Raw genomic sequence first — 17,226 nt, 5'->3', positions numbered from 1 at the left:
CCCACTGTGGGACTAATAAAGGAATATCTTATCTTATCTTATCTTATACTTTACGTAATAAGCATACTAATATCAATGTACTAGTAGTGTACTTGTAAATCTACTACTTCAATACATCTTAGGACTAAATTGGCCCCCTCTTTAGTTTATAAAAGTATACTTTTAGGTATACTTTAAATGTAAGAGTAGTAAACTCTGAGTACACAACTAGTTCACATCCAAGTTGTATTTTGTACTGCAACTATAATATGAACTATACTACAAGTGAACTTATAGATATACTGTTAGTTTACCAGTTATATACTTTTTAGTGTATGAAAGTACACTTTAAAGTATACTCTCAGTAAACTACTAGTTTAATCGTTTTTACTGCAAGTATACTTACAAGTTTTCTTTCAGTGAACTTATAGTGCTTAGCCAAATATACTTAAACTAGTAAACTTTTCAGTATAAGCCAAGTATACTTGGACTTTTCTGTATACTTGTCGGTATAAGCTAAGTATACTTAAGTATAATTTTGTTAAGTATAAATACATAAAAAGTAAACAACTGTATTGTCTTATTTGAGGTTTAAAAGAAGTATACTAATAGCACACTTGAATAAACTTCTTTTTTGTAAGGGCAGCCAATATAATAGACTCCATAAAGAGGACTCGCTCCGTATGTCGATACAAACAGCTAAGCTAAGAAAAAAAGGTTCTTATTTTCAGGTTATTATATACTAAAGAAAACATACTTATTAATATTATATTCCATTTCTGCAATTAGATCCCCCTAAATGTTACACACCGGTCCTTTAAAAAGGTAACTCCAACAGTTAGCTAATTTGGTGTAACATGTTTTTATGTCTGTCTTGGGACTTGGAAATTGGAAAGAAGTGTTCTCACATAAACATGTCATTCCTCATTTATTTTTTTCATTTGTAAAATATTTAAGCCAAGAGGAAAAACAATTTTCTAGTCATTTAACTTTTGTGGATTTGATGCTTTTATTGGGAAGTTTTTGAGTCTTATTGTTATTGCTGGATGTTGGGACACTGGCACTGTATGACACCGCAAAGTTTTCCTCCTACTTAAAAACAGCTTCACATCTTGGGCTCCTTTTAATGGACTGTTTTTCTGTTCCTTTTTTTTTGAGCAGCAAAAATGCGTCACTGCTACAAAAGTAAGTTTGTTCTTTCCAAAACCATCCAGAGAAAGGGAGAGCGAGAGAGAGAGAGACAGCTTTCTCTACAAAGATCCTCTGATTTTTTTTTTATAGTATACAACATTACGTATGCTGATGAAACCTTACAAGTATTGCAGCCCTTAAATTACATTTTCTTTACAGTGTTTGTTTACCCTCCAGTCTCTCCAGCATCCTCCATCTTTTCTCCTCTCCTCCCTCCTCCTTCTTTTGCAACATCACTCTTTGCTCTTATGTAATCAAGTGCACCACATGTGTTGGCTGAGCTTACCTCCCCAGTGGCTCACCTCTTAGAAATACACACACACACACACACACACACACACACACACAAAAGCATAAATGCAAATGTGGATATTCTGTAATTCCTGCAAAGAGAACAGACACAAGGAGTCTCACACGAATGCTATAAATGCACACATCCCGCAGAGTGGCCAGCTGTCCGGTGTCTTTGCACCCGCGATTCCTGCCTGAGCTGCCAGGTCACGTGACCGGCGACCATCGCTAAGAGATGTAAAACACAGCATCCTTCATGAATTAATTATGGCCAAAAATAGCAGAAAGAGCAGAAGTCTGCTGTTGCTGCAGACGAGCATGCGTGTGTGCGTGTGTGTGTGTGTGTGTGTGTGCGTGTGTCGGTGTGTGTGTGTCTGTGTGTGATAGAGAGAGAGATTCTAGGTCAGTGAAGATAATTATTAAGATTTGACTTCAGGGTTTTAGGGAATGAATGAGTCTGCTGCATGCAAATGTCCTCATGATTACAACAGCACAAGGAAAGAGCTACTGTCACGTCTGGTTGTGTGTGTGTGTGTGTGTGTGTGTGTGTGTGTGTGAGTGTGTGAGTGTGTGTGCCACAGAGAAAGGCAGATGCAATACAACGTGACAATAACATTGAAATAACACAGGACCAACACGGCTGTGACATGGTCACAACACAGCTCGGCCACGTCTCAGGGTTTGTTCTGTCGTCGTCGCATAAATGTTTCAGCCAGCAGCTCTGCTGCAGGATCGCACGTCGCCAGACATAACAGTGTGAGGAGACACACAAGTTCACCACGTCCACTGCTGCTCCGGAAAAAAAAAAGAAAAGGAAAAAGATGGTTTGCTGAAAAATAAGTCTAGTGATGTTTTCTAGTTAACAAATCTCATCTAAAGGACTAAAAATACATTGTTCCTACAAGTCAAAGCCTGATATATCTTCTGCCTCTGTGCCATTGAGCTCCGTCGTTGTCCAAAAACTATTAAAAACACATTAATAAGCAATGCTGTTGCACTGCAGCCCAGTTGCTCAGCAGTTCGTGAAATATGCACGGAAACTAATGTATTGATTTGTGTACATAGACACGAACTGGACATTTTTTTCACGATGGTCAGCACGAAATCAGTTCGTATGTAATCCACGTAATAGTGAACTGGGAAGTATAAAGAGCGGAAAACGCCATGTAGGGAGGAGGTCGGAGTGGATCGGTGGGTCAAAAAACACAGGACTCTCACCCAGGAGACCGGTGTTTGTATCCTGTGGGAAACCACAAGTCAAAGTCTGTGCTGCCCTCTTGGCCGACCTGGCCAAGAGGAAAAGATACTCTTGGAAAAGATATTTTAAACTCAATGAGTTTTTTACCTGGTTAAATAAAGGATATATATAAAGTTGATTTATTTGCCATGTAACCTCTGTCCTTAAGTCACGGCACTTCTGGAGTTATTTTAACCCAAACCACCATCTTTTCCTAAACCTAAATAAGTAGTTTTATGTTGAAAAGACTGGAGCGGAAATTGACCTGTGCGTGTTGTTAAAATTCGTGCTGAGCGTCACGGGGAAAAAAAAGGTAAATTCGTGATAACACACAATGTTCTGTAATCATCATAAAGTGCTTTCAAATTATAGTAAATGCATCAAGGCCTCACATGACTCTTACACTTTTATCCCCTCCAGATAATTGTGTTTCCTTTGTTTCTCCTCTCTGCCGATGTACCAGCGTATCAATGCTGTGTGTATTATTCATTTGTGATATTTGCACGCCGGGTCCTGTGGGCTGCCTCGGGTCGTGTAGTGTTTTGACAGGAAATGTTCTGTCCGCTGTTCTTTGTGTTTCTTCAATATTCAGGCAGAGAGTTTGGAGGGACACTGAGCTGCTGTGTTCTGTAAATAATAGATGCTGTCATTAATTCTCCATGTTCGCAGAAACCCGTTTCTGCCATAACTCTGGTATTTTTTGGAAAACTTGAATCCCATGAAGATTTTCAGTGGCAACGGGCTTTAGTCTGATATTTGGAGCTGTGCAGTGAGGAGTTTGAAGAGCAGATACATTAACCTTACACTCAAGGTCACATCTTCCCACATACATTTTCAAGGGTGAGTTATGTTTTCAATTGCATGTATCTTTAATTTTTAATAGAGGTCAAAACCTTGAACAAACCTTAGTGAACATTTTGTTATTGGCTAAATTTGTTACCACGGCTTTCAAGGAACAGGTGTCCAGTTTGTGTTGTTGTCACACAAGTGACATTGTGACGGAAGAAAATAACATTCCTGTTATTTGTGATGGAATTTTCCATCAATTCCTCTCTTATTGGTAGAAAGGTCAGAGTGTTTGTCAGAGTGTCCCTCTGTTGACATTCTTGGGTTGGAGTCCTGTCTAGAGGAGCCACCGTTATCTGTACAGCTGTGCCTGTAGTGGAGACCATAGAGCCAGTCGCTAGGGCAACCAGGGTCAGAGATGCCAAAGGAACGGAGTAAGTCAAAACATGATAAGGGGTAAGACACTGAGCACCAGGGAGGAAGGGCAGAGTTGTGAGGCCCTTCACGCAGAGAGCATCTATTGTGGAGACCTGACAATTCTCCTTGATCAAGCTTCAATAAACCTTCTTTTGTAAGACATCATCAGCTCCGGACCTCTTCCTTCCAAAGATAACTTGTGTATCAATTATTCCATCACATTATTAATGTGTAAATCACAGCGTCACAGCGACCTGCACTCTGCCACTTGCAATGTTCAATAACGTATGTTCAGCTGATGTATGAGCAAAATGATTGGGTGAAGTCATAGATTGTAGGAATTGGACGTCAACAAGCCCCAAGGAAGAGCGCCGGGCTTTGAAGCAAATTTTCGTAGTGGACAAACAGCGGCACTACGACTTCCGTGTCCATTACGTGATGTCATTGGGCCCAAAAATACTTTTTCCCATAGACTTACATTGGGAAAGAGACGTCTCTAACTCAGCGGACATATCTATTTTGAGGTACGAAGTACTTGAATAGCCTTGAATAGTCAAAATTAATTTATTTGTCACGTAACTTGCGTACCTAACTTACAGAGATTCCGGTGTGGCGTAACATAAATACAATCTTTCCCACTACCCAAACCACAATCTATTCCTAAACCTAAGTAATTTTATTTTGAAAAGACTGCAGTGGAAATTGACACATATGTCACTTGTTGCTGGAAAACACACTAAAAATACGTTGTTGAAAGTCATGCTGAGCGTCACAAAAAATGGGAAATTCGTGTCTACAGTATGTACACGAATCAAATAGATTACATTTTGTGACTATTTCACAAACTGCCGTGAGACTGTGTTGACATATAATATTAAAAATGAACTGTAAATAAATAAATGTGTAAATGATATATTGTTTTGAATTGGAATATAGCTATCCACCCAAAAGCACATTGTGCAATGAAATGAAACATAATTGAATGTTCTGGTGAGACAGATTTACAATCATACCTGCATTCATTTTGCATCGGAGTGTGTGACAGCTCCGGTCCCCACAGCCCTATTTCCTGCCACAGCGGGGACATTAAATTAAAACACCGGAGCCACTTTAAGATGCAGACACTTTCAGATCCATCTGAATCCTGAAGTGCATAACAATGGGAGTTTGCCACTTACTTTTTCCAAGAATGAGAGAGAGGTCAGAACATCCATCCCATGGTGATAATTTCAAAATATCTTGATCAATTATGGGAACTCCTCCTGAGCATCTCTCGGAAAAGAATCTCATCAAAAATTCATTTTTTATTTTACGTTGCATGGTCATATAACATTTTATTTCCTTTCCTTTTTACTAGCTGTACATTCAGTATCCCATCTAAAGATAACTTTTACTTTCTGAGAACTTCTAGAGCCTGAATTCTGCAACACTAATTATTCACATAAGCATCATCAAAACAATGCAACATGTTCTGACAAAATTACTATTATAATTCAATTAAAAATGAAGGGACAGTTCACTCTAAAGTCCTACAAAAGCAGAGGCAGGACACTGACTCTCTTAGGAGGGAAACCATTATTTAAAATGCCTTCTGAGTAACCCAGTTAATAATTACACCATCACAATCAATCTTAGTGACACCGGAGCAGGGTTTAGATGACAGCTGAAGTCTGCCGCACGCTACTTGACTGTCAAAGGCCTAATTAAGATCTCTGTACCTCTCACATGAAATGACCTTGTCTCTGTCGTTTCTTCTGTGACTGACAGAGAACAATTAGATATACTACCACAGATAAGTAAGGATACACACGGGGAAGAATGAGACTTTAATTATTTTATATCATCATTATGTGGTTGACTTCTAAATATACTCGACACCTTTGTGAAAGAGGCGGCAGCAGATTAATAACACTCCAAAGTCAGGGGACATTTTGGCGAGGGAAAACTGGCATGGCCATTTTCAAAAGGGGTCCCTTGACCCCTGACCTCGATTTAAGTGGATGAAAATGGGTTCTATGGGTACCCACGAGTCTCCCCTTTACAGATATGCCCACTTTATGATAATCTCATGCAGTTTGAGGCAGAAAAACATGTCGTTTTTTTTAATGCAGTATAAATGTGTTATTTTTGCCTATTCTAAAAATGTTATATTTGAATATTTCTGCATACTGAGGTCCCTAAACAGTCTTGAATTGCATAAATTGGGTATGGCTGGAAAGCTGAGAGTCTTGTGGATCCAATGAGACCAACTGTATTCATGTGTAATGATGTTAGTCCCAATAGTAGTCCCATTTTTTTAAACTTGACCTCACTGTAGAAAATGACCTGTGGTGACCTCTAGGATAATCACAACCTCATGAAACTTTACAACCACAAACTAGAGACCTAGAGCATTCAGAGGGATGGATGGGTTTCCTAGCTATATTGACAATAAGGAGGTTTCCAATCGCCAAAAATATGTGAAGGAATCTTCAAATATCAAAAGTTTTTGATACCAAATAACAGCATGGCTTTTTTCTTATGGTGTTCCTCAAGGTCTTGGTGTCTCAATGTGGTATTTTGGAGGGATTATTGATCATTTTTATCAATTCTCGATAGGGTAAAAAATGGTTAAATTTAGCACCAAATCTGTGTAACAAATGGTATCACCCCCAAATTGTGCTACAACAACTTAATAGAGCATGGGAATGGCCATCACAAACTAATATCATCATGTTCTATGCTCTTATGCACTTTCACAATTTATCCAAATTAATTAATTACATTTTAATTCATGACTAGAACAACTTGACACACAGTGCTGCACCTCAAATTAATCTTCAGGTTCCCAGCTTTCAGATGATGTACACCACTTCTATGTGTCATCTACTGTTGACTTTTCATCTACTCCTGAACTAAAAGTTTACCAGGAGTGACCACCCGACCTCCGCCGCAGGCTAAAAACACACTGTTCCAGACTAAAGTGCATCTCTACAACTCTTGCTAGCACTTATGTCTCATTTCTGAAACATATATTGCTTTTAGCCATTTGTTTAAAAGGGATACACTCAGTTTTGGATGATATCTACTCTTGCTCTTACGTGGTTTGAATGCAGTCTAATGTAATGTAAATTGAGCTTTTCTTTTTTAAAGTGTAACTTCGCCTCCAGGTCTGAGACTACCTCCACCCACCACATAGTTTTAAAAAAAAAAATGACAAAAAGTGGGTGACGTGTGAGGCAAGAGTTGCTCAGTGACATCCCCTGGCTCATGATTAGAGGGCGTTAACCAGTCAACTTTATGTCAACTTTGGCCTTGTGAGGTTCAGGTCTGATTTACAGTAGGCTAGATGGCGTGTTGAGCCATTTTCAACCCATGAAATGTTGATTTTTTAAACATTTTGTAACAAATGTGTTACCTGTGTTTCATCACATTACAGTGACAGCCATGTCATTTAGTTTACAGCTCAAAAAAACATGTTTAAGTGTGCAGTACCTCTTTAAATGTACTTTCGCGATTTCTTTCCATATTTTCCCTCCAGTCTAGAACGCCCAGTTCCAGCCCAGTCCTTTTCATTCCACGGTCACACATGCATGAATGCAGGCGAATGACCATCGCATGCTAATGCGATATATAAGGAAGTTCACCAAAGTTGAACTCCACACAAATCCGAACATGCGAATTTGCTTCACAACCGGAAGTGAATGTTTTCTCGCCCCTTCACTCGCATAGATTGGGAGTAAACGGGAGGCAAATGTTGAATTTGCACAGTTGTGACCGTGCCTTAAGTCTGTACTTTTTTTTGTCCAAAATTGTTGCATGTTTAAAAATAAATACAACCTCCATTTGTGTCAATCACATTTACACACCGACTCCGAAACCTTTGTCCGTCATTGAAGTTTTCGGATCAGGTCCAATTTTATGCATTTTCTTTTGCATCCGTCAAAATCTAAAAGTGTTTTTTTTGACCACTCAGAGTCACCGTCATCGTCCAAAATGGCATCTGATAAACTGATTCCCTTTGTCTTCCAGCACAACGCACAACAGCTCCAGGCCCTGTGTATTTTAGATGCGTCCCATGACGTTTTATCTCCCCCCCGGGCCTGCCATGACCCGCCGGAAATCCCCCGGCAGAAACTCAAAAAAAAGAAAAAAAGAAAAATCCATCAAACCTAACCAAACCTCAACCAGAGCTCTGTCACATCATAAAGCTGATTTATTTCTCAACAGTAATTTGTAACAGTTTTAGAAGGCAGAGACAAATGATGTGGTGCTGCTGGTGGGGGCGTCGGATAGGAAAAACACTTCTATGTGTTGTTCTGGAGGACGAGGACAAATGAGGTATTTAGTCCATTCATGTAGAGGACTTGTTGTCCTTGTTGGACGAGAACCCTCACCAGCTTCCAAAATGTGAAAACAGACAAATTGTGTTTTGTAATGAAAACAAAATGTTTTAAGGGGTAGAGAGCAAAACACATTTAATCCATGATTTATTTCATTCATTGTTGCCCAACAAAGAAACATCCACTTCTGCTGCATCAGCGATAGCACCTCTTCACAAAATAAAACAGCAGTAAGAGTTTTGACATTCAGTTATGTCAAACTTGGACAATTAATTACAAATAATTGTTGATAATCTGCAAAGTGATCTCCAGATTAGAGTGCAGTGTTTTAGCTTGGGGCTACTTTGATGGTGACGGACACGTTGGTCCCTCCTGTAATCAAGCTGGTGACCTTCTGCTGGTGGAACGCCCTCTCACACTAATTATAATTATAATGGAGCCATTAAGCTGCCACTGTGAGACAGCAACACTTAAAAGCTTAAATATAAATATTACCGCTGTTGAATAAGCCGGCGTTTTTTGAGTTGCTTAGCAATCAGCACGCACAAAGGACAGCAACACAATGCTGAGCAGCAGAGAAGGTGAGTTGCTTTCATAAACCTCCTCTCTCATTTAGCTGCATAGCTGAAATTCCTCCATTTGACTAGAAAACCTTTAATGAAAGTTTATTCAGACGGCACCCCGGAGCTTCTGTTGAATCGAGTGCTTACCTGTGAAAATATGGAGGAGTCTTCTTGAAGATGTTTTCCTATGGGGAAGTGTTTTTTGTTCCCAACAGCACTATTGTACCTTTGTGACTGTTATAGTGTCTGGATTCCTTCAGGGTTTGGCATTGGGTCGCAGAGAGCTAATGGCGAACGCCTCGAGCCTCTAAATGTAGAAGGGGTAATCTATTCAGAGCGGGCTGAATGTGTGTGTGTGTGTTTGTGTGTGTGTGTGTGCTTGTGTATTTCTACCTTACTGAGGACCAATTTCATTTTCAGACCTTGGGAGTGACTCACCTGATAATCACACTGATTTGTTTCACATTATTCATTCAGTCTGACATTGTGTTCCTGTTAGCTGATTTATGTTTGAGAAGGGGAATAATTTATCCGTATCGCTATAACTATTTTAACCATTGCATAGGAGCTGTTAATTTAAAGGTAAAGTATGTAGGATCTGACGGCATCTAGTGGTGTGGTTCAACGCATTCTCAGTTCGTACGATGTGTTACGAAACAGTTACTCCACCTTTTTTGTTTGTTTTCCTACGAATGTCCAGAAACACGTGTCAATTTCCGCTCGTTACATGCATACAGTCTTTTCAAAATAAACTTCCCTCCTCTCCAAACTCTCCTGTGTTCCCCACTCCTCTTGTCCTCCATGTCTCCGGCTGGTCTGTGTGTGTGTGTGTGTGTGTGTGTGTCTCTTCCTATCCTGCAGTCAACCTGGACCCAGTCTACCAGCTCACTTGCTGCCAATCAGCTCGGCACCTCTCCCGGCTCGCTGCTCTGCGCACACCTGTCGTCAATCCACTCGTCAGCTCCTCACTAGTTCAACCCCGGCTTTCCTTCCTGTCCTCGCCAGATCATTATCTCACCTTCTGTGGTAGCTACGCTCAGGCCAAGCTAGCAAATTCCTTCTCTTCTTGTAAACCTGTGCTAATTTGTTTCCTGTCACCCTGTCTGCAACCCTCGTTCGGCCGCACCCACATCACTCACCTTCATCGACCTTGGTTTTTCAATAAACCTTAAAACTTTACCAACCTCTTGTCACTGTCCTGCGTTTGGATCCACCTGTACCACACCGTGACATAACCAAATTTAAAGATTGATATAAAACATTTTTTTGTGGTTGATCAGATTTGATGGCTCTTGAACGCATACTGCAAAGAACAACCCAACTACTGTCCACAGATATTGTTTGTGTCGTTTCAAAAATGACAACATTGCGTTGTGTAATATATATCCCAGTTTACAAACTGACCTCTTGGTTGAACCCTGCTTCAGCTTTGACCCACATAGTTGTGGGCACAGTTTTCCTGTTCAATGAGGGATTACTGAGGGATTGCCGGATTACGGATTTCAGGTGCACTCACTTTCAGTTTTACCTCCAAATAAAGTGGTTTGTGTGTTGTCTGACTACTTGTGTTACTTGTCTCATCAAACATGGTAATAGAGATGTTCCCAGAACTCAGCAAATACTTAAAACTAGGGCTGTCAATCGATAAAAACATTTGATTGTGATTAATCGCATGATTGTCCATAGCCACTTTGTTTATCTGCTCAAATTGTACCTTAAATGGAGATTTGTCAAGTATTTAATACTCTTATCAACATGGGAGTGGGCAAATATGCTGCTTTATGCAAATGTATGTATATATTTATTATTGGAAATCAATTAACAACATAAAACAATGACAAATATTGTCCAGAAACCCTCACAGGTACTGCATTTAGCATAAAAAATACGCTCAAATCATAACAAACTGCAGCCCAACAGGCAACAACAGCTGTCAGTGTGTCAGTGTGCTGATTTGACTATGACTTACCCCAAACTGCATGTGATTATCATAAAGTGGGCATATCTGTAAAGGGGAGACTCGTGGGTACCCAGAGAACCCATTTTCATTCACATATCATGAGGTCAGAGGTCAAGGGACCCCTTTGAAAATGTCCATGCCAGTTTTTCCTTGCCAAAATAAATGATTAATAATAAATCGCTTTATTATTGCATTAGCTTTGCAGCCTTACTTAAAATGTTATAATAACCAGTAGGTTTGATTCTCAAAACTTTGAGAATAAGACCCAAGTTGTAATAAACCAGAATTATGTTTCAAAGTTCTGGTGTAAGGTTGGGGCAAAGAGCGAGGGAATGTATTACGTAAATGATGGTCCTCACAAATATAGAAGTGCAGAGTGTGTGTGTTTATGTGTGTAAATGGTGGTGTGTGTCTGCCTCGCTGTCCTTGTCTGATTTTATGCGTACCGAACACGCTCATCCAAAATTTCAATCTGGGCTTTTGCACCTCAGTAAATGGGCCACATTTGCATCTTTATAATATTCCCTTTTAGCTGTCTCAGCACAGGGAGCTCTGCGGTTGGCTGTGATGTATTTGTGCTCTGCTTACCGCTCACTGTTGGATTAATTCTTAAACAGCCTCCGGAAACATCCTCACAGCTCCCATTCAATCCCGCTAGCCATTCTTTCATATCTTCTTTGCCCTGTCGCTCCGTCTCTTTCTTCCTTCGCTTCTCTCACTTTGCTGTCTTTGATTCTCTGCTTTATTCTCACTGTCTGTCTGTCTGTCTGTCACCGCCTTTGTCCGTCACTCTTTCTGTCTCGGGCTCTCTCCTCAGCCGACTCTCTGCCGCCAAGTGTCGTTTAGCTGAAGCGCTTATCCAGAGTGACTTAGTGAGGCAGGCGGTATAATCAGTTTGCAGTTGCAGGTAAAGAGCAGTTGATTTTCTGTGATCCGGGGCCAGAGTGGAAAAGTTTAATTTGATGCATTTTGGGGATTTGGTTGGTGTCACTGAAAGGCAGCTTGTTATTGGGCTCATTTATCTCATCTGTCAATAGAGATTTTAGCGTGGAGATGCACATCGCTCTGGTGTTCACGGTACCAGATGAGAGAACATAAAGGATTAGCTTTGTAGTGAAATCTTGTTACACAGAACAATAGACTGTATATAAAGATGGACAACGCGTCTCCACTTCCTCCCACTGTACAGAAGTGAAGCCAAAATGTCCCGGATACGAGATCTGCCATCCTGAGATTTTCACGTCATTTGGAGTCAGATTCACCCGCCCGGACCAATCGAGAGCCGAGCACAGCCACAGCTTGTTAGCAAGAGAGACTCACAGCTGTCAATCATGACGTCCCGCCCCCTTTTTATAGCATCAAATAACTAATTAAAACTAAACTTACCAGAAAATTAACACTTCAACATACATCAGCGTGATAAGAACTACCTAAAGAGACAGAAACCATCTTTGAGAAAATTTTAATTGAAGTGTACTTTGACTTTTTAATTTGGTCCATCCGCTAACATGGAGGGGGCGGGCTTTATGACCTATACTGCTGCCAACCACCAGGGGGCGATCCAGATGTTTTGGCCTCACATTTAGGGAGCTGTCATGTCCTTCATCTTTATATCAGTCTATGCACAGAACCATCTGAGAAGCCGTCATTGGAAACTGTTGAACCATGAACCATCTGTCAATCAAACTCTTGCCGAAGCCAGTCGGGAGAAGAGCGAAAAACATCTTTTCTGAAGAAAAACTCTCCAGTTCTTATATTATTTGATAACCGTTAACTTCTTTAGGAGCCACCATTGTTGCCTCTCCGTGTCGTCGTGTCGCACACACCTAAACCACACCAGTAGCTGCCAGTAGTTCCTCACAGGATGCTGATTGGTCTGCATTATGCATTAGTTGAAGCCTGATAAGATGGATTTTTGTGTTATTTCATCATATCACGAATAATACTGTAACCACAGGTGTTGCCAAATCAACCACAACTGAAGTCTTCAGACTTCAAGGTTGGGTAAATCCGGTGGTCTTGTTTAAAAAGTTAACGGTGACACAGGATAGGATGTGTTTACTTTAATATTTTCTAAGCAGAATGGGGATCTTTCCTCAACCTTCGAGCCTAATCCTAACCTGACCAACCAGATGGTTTGTTACTCAGAACCATCTGAGAAGCCGTCATTGGAAACTGTTTGGAAAAAGGCAGGCTATCTGTCAATCAAACTCTTGCCGAAGCCAGTCGGGAGAAGAGTGAAAACATCTTTTCCATGGAGAAAAGCCCTTCAGTGCCGTTCTTTGCTCTGGAGAAATACTCTCCAGTTCTGAAAAAACTGATGCTATTGCAGCATCTATCCGCTAAACTCTTTAGGAGCCGCCATTGTTGCGTCTCCGTGTGTTGAAGCCTGAGAAGATGGATTTTTGTGAGACCTCGTCATATCACGAGAATCCAGCTGCTGTGGTGCAATTTCACTTTGTTGTGCTCAGCTTTACATGCATGAGCAACTGCTGACTATCAGATGACAACAGCCGTTTGTCAACACCCATAATCCCTCACTTTGCGATTTGGGGTTATTTCTTCAGGTTGGTTTGCATTTTATAATATAAGGAATCAGATCACAGGTCTCTAACATGAGTTTGAATAAAATCCTCCAGTGCTCCCTCTTTTAATCCCTAAAGTTATAATGCTTAAAAACAGCAGGGGAACAAGCTGTTTAAGCTTTGGTGGTGAGCGTTTTACCAAACAGTTGCCTATTTACACATGCAGCAAACAGAGCAACATTAATGGAATGTAAATCCTTTTAGCTCTGTTTTGGTCTCTACCAACTTTTGAGAGTTATCTGGCTTTTTAACTTCTACAGTAGATGTTCAACTTTCTTCAGCAGCTATAGTCTTTAACTGTGTCTGTCTGCAGTTTGGTGCCGGGCAGGTGGTTTAGTGTCAGTGGGTTTTTACAGCTTGTTTGATGAGAACAGCTGCCTGCGAGGTTGATTAGAGCCGTAAATCCAAAACAATGAGCTGAAACACTCAAAGGATTCGAGCTGACTCTCTGTGACCGCTTTCACATTAAACATATTCATTTGGTCAGTTTTATAACACAGAATTATAGAGCAGCTTTAACATTTTAGTTCTGGCTGATTCTGTGACACCACCTCTCTGTAAAGTATATTTCCCAGAGTTCCCTTCAAAATCACACATTATCCACCACTGAGGGCAACAAACACACCTTGAGGAGCCTCTAGTGGAAAAGCAACTCTGTATTTCATGAAATGTGCAGCACCAGCTTTTGTCTTACACACCATATCTAATACGCCAGCACAAAAAGGTGCACCAAAAGGCGGGTGAATGACACGATATTGCTCAAGGCAAAAGTGTGTAATAAGAACGCTCTTCTTGCTTTAGGCATGTCATTTTCACACCACGTGGTTTTGTAGTGACGCTTGTCACGTGTTTTCCGTACTGATGTTACTTTGTTTCCGTCTGTATTTTACTTAGTTTACGTATATATTCCAGGCCCAACCATGACGTTTTTCCTAAACCGAGCTAAGTGGTTTTGTTGGCCCCTACCAACGATATCATGCCAAAGCGTGTAATAGACCCGCCTGTCCACCAGAGGAAAGCATGTCAGTGTCACGTTTTGCCTCGCTGAGATGTGAATATTACACTTCTGTATTAACATGCAGCACCAGCAGGGGGTGACAAAGCCCCTGACTTAGGTTCAGACAAGAAAACCACTTAGTCAGGTTAAAGGAAAACGTAAAATAAGTATGTAAACTAATCAAAACATGTACGGAAAAAACTTAACGTCAGTGCGGAAAACTGTTGTCACTACAAAACACGTGACAAATATCATTAACGAAACTTACAAAACACCGGTCTCTCACAACGGACTCCGGGTTGAAAGTCCTGTGTTTGTTGGACCCACCCCACATAAGTGGTCTTTCTCACTTTATGTCACTAGCTCGGAGCATAGTACGGCGTACGGAAGACACGTGACAAACGTCATGTGACAACTGTCACTTCATAACACTGCACCTTCATACAGGCGTGTAATATTCACGCCTCAGCGAGGCAAAACGTGACACGCTGTCCTCTTGTGGACAGGTGGATCTATTACATGCTTTAGCATGATAATACGCACTTTTCTTTGTGAATCCTGTGTTCGAATCCACGTTTGAATCCGCCGCAGGATTTGCAGACTCCTCTGGTAACCATGAAAACTACTTTTCATGACAGGTTGCAAGTTAATTAGGCAAAAGAAAAATGTTGTATGTTTTTTTTTTGTAAATATATAAATCAAACTCTGGAAGCTGCACAGGCCCGAGCACTCCCAAAACTTCAGTTGGTATATTTTTACAAGCAGAGATCTAACATGTCAAAGTCACAGTGCCAAGATTTCCCTTCCTGCACATCTCTCTTCCTTATATTTCATTTTCTCCCCTGGAGACAGTGATCCATTTCCATTAGGGAGTCATCTCACTGCTGTGTCCCAATGTGTGAGAAGGATTAAAGACTGTAGTTATAGCGCTGGATATGAATACTGAACAGGATTCCATCACTTTGACTGCTTCGTTATTTAGAAACTTACATTTAGACGGTGTAGAAGTGGCATTTATTGTACGCCTGCTGAAAATCTGCTGTAATATCGAACTGTCTCTGAGATGATTTGTTTGAAAATTTATATTATTTTTTACTTCTTTTTCTATCACAATCATCAAAGATACCATCTGGCAAGTTTGAAACAATGCTGAGGGCGCTCCAGCATCTATATCGTGATCATGTTAACTGCTCTGAAGTTGAGCGATACAGGTTCAATAAAAGATGGAGAGGTTTAAAAGATGCAGTTTGTTACTTCAGGGCTCAGCCTCAACGGGGATACATTTCCAATAAATGCATTAATGGATAGTGAGGCAGAGGTTTGACATTATCTGAGGTTGAAAAGCTACGCGGGGTAAAATAAAGGCCATGTATTCTGTAGGCTGTGAGTGATATTTAAAAGGGAGAAACTAATGAAACGCTGCAGCAGAAAGTTCCAAGTACACAAACTTTCAAAAGTTCAGTTCTGGGTGGAGTTAACAAGATTTAAATCAGAGATTCTTCTGCTTAATCTGAGAAGCTGCAGGTGGTCTGAGAAAAAAAACAAAAAAAACGTCAAAACAATCACGATGGAGTGAGACAGAGAAACAAACACGAGGAGTTATGAAGAGGCAATCAACCCAGTTCTGACAGGTAATTGAGAACTCGAGTATCATCAAAATGCTTGTGGCAGATTTAGGAAAATCTTCACTTAGGAAGAGTATGTGCTCGAGCTGAGAATCTGTTTAATGAGGAGGAATGACAAAAAAAGAAAACATCTGGAAGATAAATGGAGGACAATCACAGTCCAATGATGAGAAAATTAAGTCATTAATGGACAAGTTCTGTGACACAGTTTCACAGTGAACGATGATTTCAATCGATTCAATTATTGGTAACACCTTATTTAGGTAACTCCTCCTATGAAGCATCCATAACTGGTGTATAAGTAGTTAAAGGAACAGTGTGTAACATTCGATGAGCAGTTCTATGACCCTTCGAATGTCTTTGAGTAAACAGCAGACGGTTAAATGCTCACTTTAAAGTTATCCGCAACTTTTTTTGCATGTTAAATGAAAAGAATCTATCAACAGCATCTGCTGAATACAAGCAACAGTAAGTGGACCAAAGAGGGATTACAAGATAGAAAGACGACTCGAGACGATAAAGCTGCTTGGAGAATAATCCCCATTCCATTTAGAGAAAAAACTAAAGGACGAGCTGAAGAAATGTGAAGACTAAAGAGAAAGGGGAGAGAAGATTGTGTGTGCCGGTGCCCTAAAGCAACAACAGATGATCCGCAGATGCAACAAAGTGAAATTAGGCTGCGTGTCGGGAACATTACTCAGCAGAACAGTTGTTTGCAGCCGAGTGGATCAAAGGTGTTCACTCGCGAGGTGCCTGGTCAGGTTTTTTGGCAGATGCTACCCGTCCCAGAAAGCTGAGCGCTCGCCACTTTCCTAACCTCATTTAACACGTACTGCTTTAATGTTCTCCCGTTTGGAAAATCACCAAAGACCTGAACATTTTCAAAGGCAGATGTCGTTGCTCTCAGATGGGCTGGAAGGTGTATTGTGTCATGTAGACAGGAGGGGCCGACGAGCAACATGATCACAGACTGAGGGAGGTGCTGACAAGGATTCATCAGGACAGGATTAAAGAGGAATTTAAATCAGAAGACTGGTTTAGACTCACAGGCTACACCGGCTAATGGATGATTACAGGAGAAAACCCATGGTATTGGGAAAGCAAAATATTGCATCATGGTTTAATTCTGAATGGAGTCTTGCTGCTGGCGGTGGGCTGACGAGCATATTAATATCATAGGCTGGGGGAGTTAAAATCCACTGGAAACACTAAAAACAGCTTCTTAAACAGGTCAATGATAATATACAACAAAAGAGAGGATCCATCTAAAACA

The 17,226-nt window shown here is 40.7% G+C and overlaps 1 long non-coding RNA gene across 1 annotated transcript in view; it reads right to left on the bottom strand.

The window, feature by feature from the left end:
* Positions 1–1,390: 1,390 nt before the first annotated feature.
* LOC119495090 overlaps positions 1,391–17,226 on the bottom strand; it is an 84,031-nt gene continuing 68,195 nt past the window's right edge. The window contains exon 4 of the long non-coding RNA XR_005208345.1: positions 1,391–2,250. This is a non-coding gene — a long non-coding RNA (uncharacterized LOC119495090). The remainder of the gene's footprint in view (positions 2,251–17,226) is intronic.

The sequence above is a fragment of the Sebastes umbrosus genome, chromosome 10, assembly GCF_015220745.1.
Source record: "Sebastes umbrosus isolate fSebUmb1 chromosome 10, fSebUmb1.pri, whole genome shotgun sequence".
Classification (NCBI taxonomy): Eukaryota; Metazoa; Chordata; class Actinopteri; order Perciformes; family Sebastidae; genus Sebastes; species Sebastes umbrosus.
Note: the sequence above shows the minus strand (reverse complement) of the source record. Positions and strands in the feature narration are given on the sequence as shown.